Source organism: Phaseolus vulgaris, chromosome 7 (genome assembly GCF_051622355.1).
Source record: "Phaseolus vulgaris cultivar YP4 chromosome 7, ASM5162235v1, whole genome shotgun sequence".
In the NCBI taxonomy this organism is placed as follows: Eukaryota; Viridiplantae; Streptophyta; class Magnoliopsida; order Fabales; family Fabaceae; genus Phaseolus; species Phaseolus vulgaris.
Genome location: NC_143504.1, coordinates 47,593,188 through 47,598,907, shown reverse-complemented (window position 1 = coordinate 47,598,907; position 5,720 = coordinate 47,593,188). Strand labels below are relative to the sequence as shown.

General features: G+C 32.0%; 1 pseudogene across 1 annotated transcript; it reads left to right on the top strand.

Moving 5' to 3' along the window:
- Positions 1–3,951: 3,951 nt before the first annotated feature.
- Positions 3,952–5,720, top strand: LOC137829624 (ubiquinone biosynthesis protein COQ4 homolog, mitochondrial-like; annotated as a pseudogene). The gene is made up of 2 exons (XR_016523412.1): positions 3,952–4,724; positions 5,069–5,720. The product of XR_016523412.1 is annotated as a ubiquinone biosynthesis protein COQ4 homolog, mitochondrial-like (transcript).

Here is a 5,720-nt window from a genome sequence, read left to right as displayed (position 1 = left end):
TTTTGCCTACTAACATAATCGATTATACGTGGATAATCGATTATCCTGTGTATGTAACTGATGGGATAATCGATTATGTTCTAAATTTTGTGAAATTCTATGTTTCTTAATTTGTTTTATGTGGTTTTCAGGCACTCGTGGTATGTTCTTCATCCTATCAGTCATCCCTATTGTGCTGTTCTTGAGTGCTTATCTTCAGGTTTTTAAATTTTTTATGTAAAGTAATTTTTTTTAATTTCTGTTTTATATTTATGTTTGGATGATTATGGTTTTGTAATATAATTTGTTTAGAATTTAGTTTAGTTAATTATGTTAAGGAGTTAATAAATTAATGTTGGTTGTAATATAATTTGTTTAGACTTTAGTTTAGTTAATTATGTTAAGGAAATAGTAAATTAATGTTGGTTGTAATATAATTTGTTTAGACTTTAGTTTAGTTAATTATGTTAAGGAGTTAGTAGATAGTTAATTAAATATGTTAAGGAGTTTAGTTAATTAAATTAACTTCTTTATTTGATTTATTGTTTTAATTTTTGTAGATAGTTATTATTTGTTTAACATTTAAGAAAAATATTTATTTGTATGAAATGAATGATTTACCAAATGGAAACAGAAATTTGTAAAGTTTAGGTTTTTTATTATATTAAACATAAATTATTAATGTTATAGTGATTAAATGTTGTAGTGATTAATAAAAAAAATTATTGGATATTTGTAATCAATTATCAAATAAAAAATGTTGTAGTGATTAAATGAATATTTATATTCTATATGGTTAATATTTTTTTAGATTGGACAAAAATTATTAATGTTATCATTAAAAACATTAAAAGAAAATGTTTTAGTAATTTTTGTTATAAGATTTAATTGTTTATAAGAAAAAAAATTAATGTATTTAAAATGAATATTTTTACAAGGAAATAGAAATTTGTAATTTGTAGGTTTTTTTAAAAAGTAATTGATATTTTAGAAGTGGTATTTTTAATTGATATTTTAATAATAAATGTAGAAAGTAATTATTTATTTAAAAATTAATTGTTTATAAAAAAGATTTTAAAAATTTAATTTTGACAGAATGGAATTCAAGATTTAAAAAATATTTTTATAGGGTTTTCATTTTTGTAGATTTAATTATTGGACATGTAATATTTGACTGTCTTTGTTAGTTATTGGACATGTAATATTTTGCTTTGTGAACTTTTACTTTCATTAGCCATGTAATATTTTGCTTTCTGAACTTGCATTATTGTTTTATGATATTATGTTAACTTCTGTTTAGTTATTTATTGTAGTAATTGCATTATACATGGCATCATCATCCCACAAACGTAACAGAATTCGTAAGGGTAAATCTCCAGCAGAAGATGTTGACGTTCCTCCTCCAGCAACGAGGATTCCACAAGTTCTTAATTATTCAAGATACTTCAGTACCAAGCGTCAAATGGTGGTGTTTGAAAAGAACTTTCACGCAAGACCAGTATTACCACCAAAAGTTATGCATACTCCCTTTTTTGCTGCTCCAGGATTTGAATTCCAAAATTTTTTGAATTGGCAAGGTTTACAACCTTTCCTTGGAATTAATCTTCCGTATTATGAGGATTTGATAAGAGTATTTTATACAAATGCAAAGATCACACCTGTTGGTCACCTTGCCATTGAGATTTGCGGAAGGATGATACATATTAAAGAAATGGATTGGATGACCATTGCTCATCTCCAGTATGACGATCTTAAGTTAACGCTTGAGACGATCCCTGAGGAACTGAATTTTGATCGAGCACTGACATTATTGTCCATGACTCATGAAGATGTTGAAGGTGAAAATCTCAGAAATGCCGATAGTCTGAAAATGAATGACCGACTGTTGCATTACATATGGGTGCATATCTTGTGCCCTCGTGGAAGCAACTTTGCACAACTATTGAATGAAGATATTTTGATGTTGTGGTTAATAAAAAATAATGTACGCATTAATTGGCCTCATTACATCATGCAACACATCATCAAATGTCGGGATAACAAGATGCCTCTCCCATATGCAAATTTGATCACGAGTGTATAACTTCGACTTGTCGAATGAGCAACCAATAATGCTAGGTTGGAATCATTACTTTGGGAAAAAAAGTATGGCAAAATTAAATATATTCCAGGTCAATGGTGTATGGCAACTTGGTAGACCTCACCATGCACACGAAGAAGATGATGAAGAGGATGAATTGCCAGCACAAGATGTTGAAGGTGGTCAACCTCAACCAGCAATCCCCAGTCGAACTGAAATGTTAACCGAAATTTGGACGGGGATGCAAGACATGAGAGAAAGCATGAGGAACGTTAACATTCGTTTTGACAGGCTTGATGAAAGGATGGAGCAGAATGATCAAAGGATGGACAGATTGGAGGATACTCTGAATCAGATTCATCGTCAACAAGGCCATTGATTGTCTATTTGCATTATGTTATTGTCTTTTATTTTATTTCTATTTTTCGGGTTGAACATTATTATTGCTATTTTTGTTATTTTTCACCTTGAACATTGAGAAATTCATATTTAACATTAAGCTTCATTTTATTTTAAATGCAAGTTCTTTAAGATTTGAATTCTATTATGATTAAAGTAAATCTTTCGGGTCCATTATCTAAATTGGAAAATTAATAACATTCATTACATACCCTTCAATGTTTGCGCATGACATGAGATCATCCTCTAGTTGCACTGGTTGTGGTGCAAAATCACGTGGTACTTTTATCCATGCTGCTGGGAGCACAAGTGCGTTCGTTGCTCCCATTTGTGATTGTGAACACTTTGCTGTTTTGAGAACAACAATAACTGAAAAAAATGCCGAAAAACGATTTTGTGGTTGTCCCAAGTACAAGGTAAATTTAATTCAATTTAGTTTCATGCAAACTTAACTTTGGTTATTTAAATTTTTTCATTGTTGAATTTTATTATTTTCTCAAAACAGATTACAAGTGGCATTGTTTTAGGCTGTAATTTTTTCAAGTGGTACAATGAAGACGTTGTCGATGACAAAGATGCAATCATTATCAGACAACGAAATAAGATATGCCTTCTAGAAACACGTTTGAAGGTTTCCACAAGAAGGGTTAAAATGTTATTATTAGGGATGTCATTTCTTTTTCTACTTAACATTATTATGTTTTTAAGTTTTCTATAATTTCAAATTAACATGTATTTATCTCTCTCTACATCAAATGTAATGACTTTATATATTTTTGCAACTAATTAATATTCATGATATCTTTTCTTAAATTATATTCATGTTATTATTAATAGTAATCAAAATCATAATTAATAATAATTATATATTTATATAACATAATATTTATTAAATAATCATTAATAATATTATAATTATCTACAAACAAATTTTTTACTAATACAAATATTTTCAATTAATAAAATTATAAACGAAGAATTCATATTTCATTTTTAGATTCTATTTTTTTAATTCATTTCAATTTTATATTATTTTTTAAATTATAATTGAAACTTACAATTATTTTAATTATGTACAAAAGTAATAATATTTTTTTATTATTTTTTTACACACATGAAAAAACTTTACTTTATTATTATATATAATATAATAGAAATTAAATAATATAATACTAATTATTTTAATTAACTTAAATATCTTTAAACTAATTAATATTTCATTTTCTTATTTATATATATAAGAATAAATTTGTAATCTTATAATTTACACTATTCAAAATATATTAAAATATTCTCACAACTATAACATCATTCACACTTTTCAATAAACTTTCTTGACACATCCACTATAACATCTCTTAATCCAAACACCCTTAACTTTCTCTACACTTTTTTCACACTTCCAGTCACCCACACCCTCAACTTTCCACTCACCCAGAACCTCGAATCCAAACAAAGGCTTAAACTTTTAAACTTTCATTCTTCTCCACACTCTAGTTTCCACTCTCTAATCCAAAATAACATTAGTATTACCGAGAGCTCAACTTTCCACTCCCGACTGAGAAAATAACATTAGTGTTTGCGTTCTCTCCTACGTATATGGCGAAGCAAACACTATGTTACATCCCTAATCTTACCAGATGACCACGACGAACGGAACAGAGACCATGAGCAGAGGCGACCACGAAAGACAGAACGCGACTACGAACGCCACCACGATCGGAACAGAGACGCACCACCACGAAGAACGCGAACACGAACCCTAATGCGAGCAACCTAGGCGAGTTTGTCTGATTATGGGTTCAGAAACGGGGCCGTTTTGGGTTTAAAGAAAAAACCCTCTCAACTCGCCAACTCGGTTGCAGACTCGCGAGTTCACATCGAGTTTGCCGAGCTTGCTTCCGAGTCAACTTGCCCAGGGTGAGTGGTAACGTAAACTTCGACGAGTTAACTCGCGAGTTTGGTAACCATGCCCGCCAATCAACTAAGGATTGCTGTATTTCTCTTTAGTGTATAACGAAAGGTCTCGAAATCCTCTTGTATAATCACAACCAATCTGAAGCAACATTTAGACCATTCTACAATGATAGAAGGTAGTAGAATCCGGTTGAAGACAAGGCAGCCGGCTGCTGTGGCAATGGGTTCGGCAGTAGGAGCATTGTTGGACCCTCGAAGAGCAGATCTGATAGCGGCTCTTGGTGAGACGACTGGAAAACCTGCTTTTGAGAAAGCTCTTCAGAGGATGAAGAGTTCTCCTGAAGGGAGGGTGAGCTAGTTTATTTTATTCTACTCTTATTTGTTTTTGGTTAATGTGGATATTCTTCTTGCCCATGTTGTCTTGGATGTTGATTTATTTAATTTACTTTTTATTGGATGCTCTATGGCAAGTACTAGCAGAAAACCATATTTTATTTATTCTGGGGATAACTAAGAGTTCAGGATCCATTGATGGTTGGCCCTTGATCTTACTCATTGATTAAAGTGATTATACACAGCTATCACTTATCACTAAACGATTACTGTCATTGTTATCACCAAATTAACCGGGCATTCTTTTTTGCCTGTTGAAGCATACAACTAATATTTTTCTTTTATAATTCTGATTTATAGGCTGTGTTATTGGAGCGCCCTCGTGTTGTTTCTGCAAACGTCGGACATGCTTGAGACCTGCCGGAAAACACATTCGGTGCTGCCTATGCTAGGTTTATGGGATCTAGGAACTTTTCACCAGATGATTGACCTCCTGTGCGGTTCATGGATACAGATGAACTGGCCTATGTAACAATGAGAGCTCGTGAAGTGCATGACTTCTGGCATACCCTTTTTGACCTTCCTACTAACTTGATTGGGGAGACAGCGTTGAAGGTTATTGAGTTTGAGCAGATGGGCCTTCCTATCTGCCTGCTGTCCGTTGTAGGGGGCACTGCTAGATTCAGTGAAAAACAGAGGAAAATGTTCTATCGGCATTACTTCCTCTGGGCTATTCGTGCTGGCATGCAATGCATTGATCTTATGTGTGTGTATTATGAGCAGCATTTTCATGAAGACTTGGAAGATGTCCGCAGAAAACTGCAAATTGTTCCTTCTCCCATTGTTCCTTAGCTGTATGTATTTGGGCCTGATAAGTGGTCTTGGATGGCATTGTGCTAGAATTTTGTCATCCAAATTTTGGAATAAAATCCACTGTACAACCTTTGCCTCTTATATCTAATCAATTAGCTTTGTATTGGTTGGATTTTATCATATGATCAATTTTTCGACA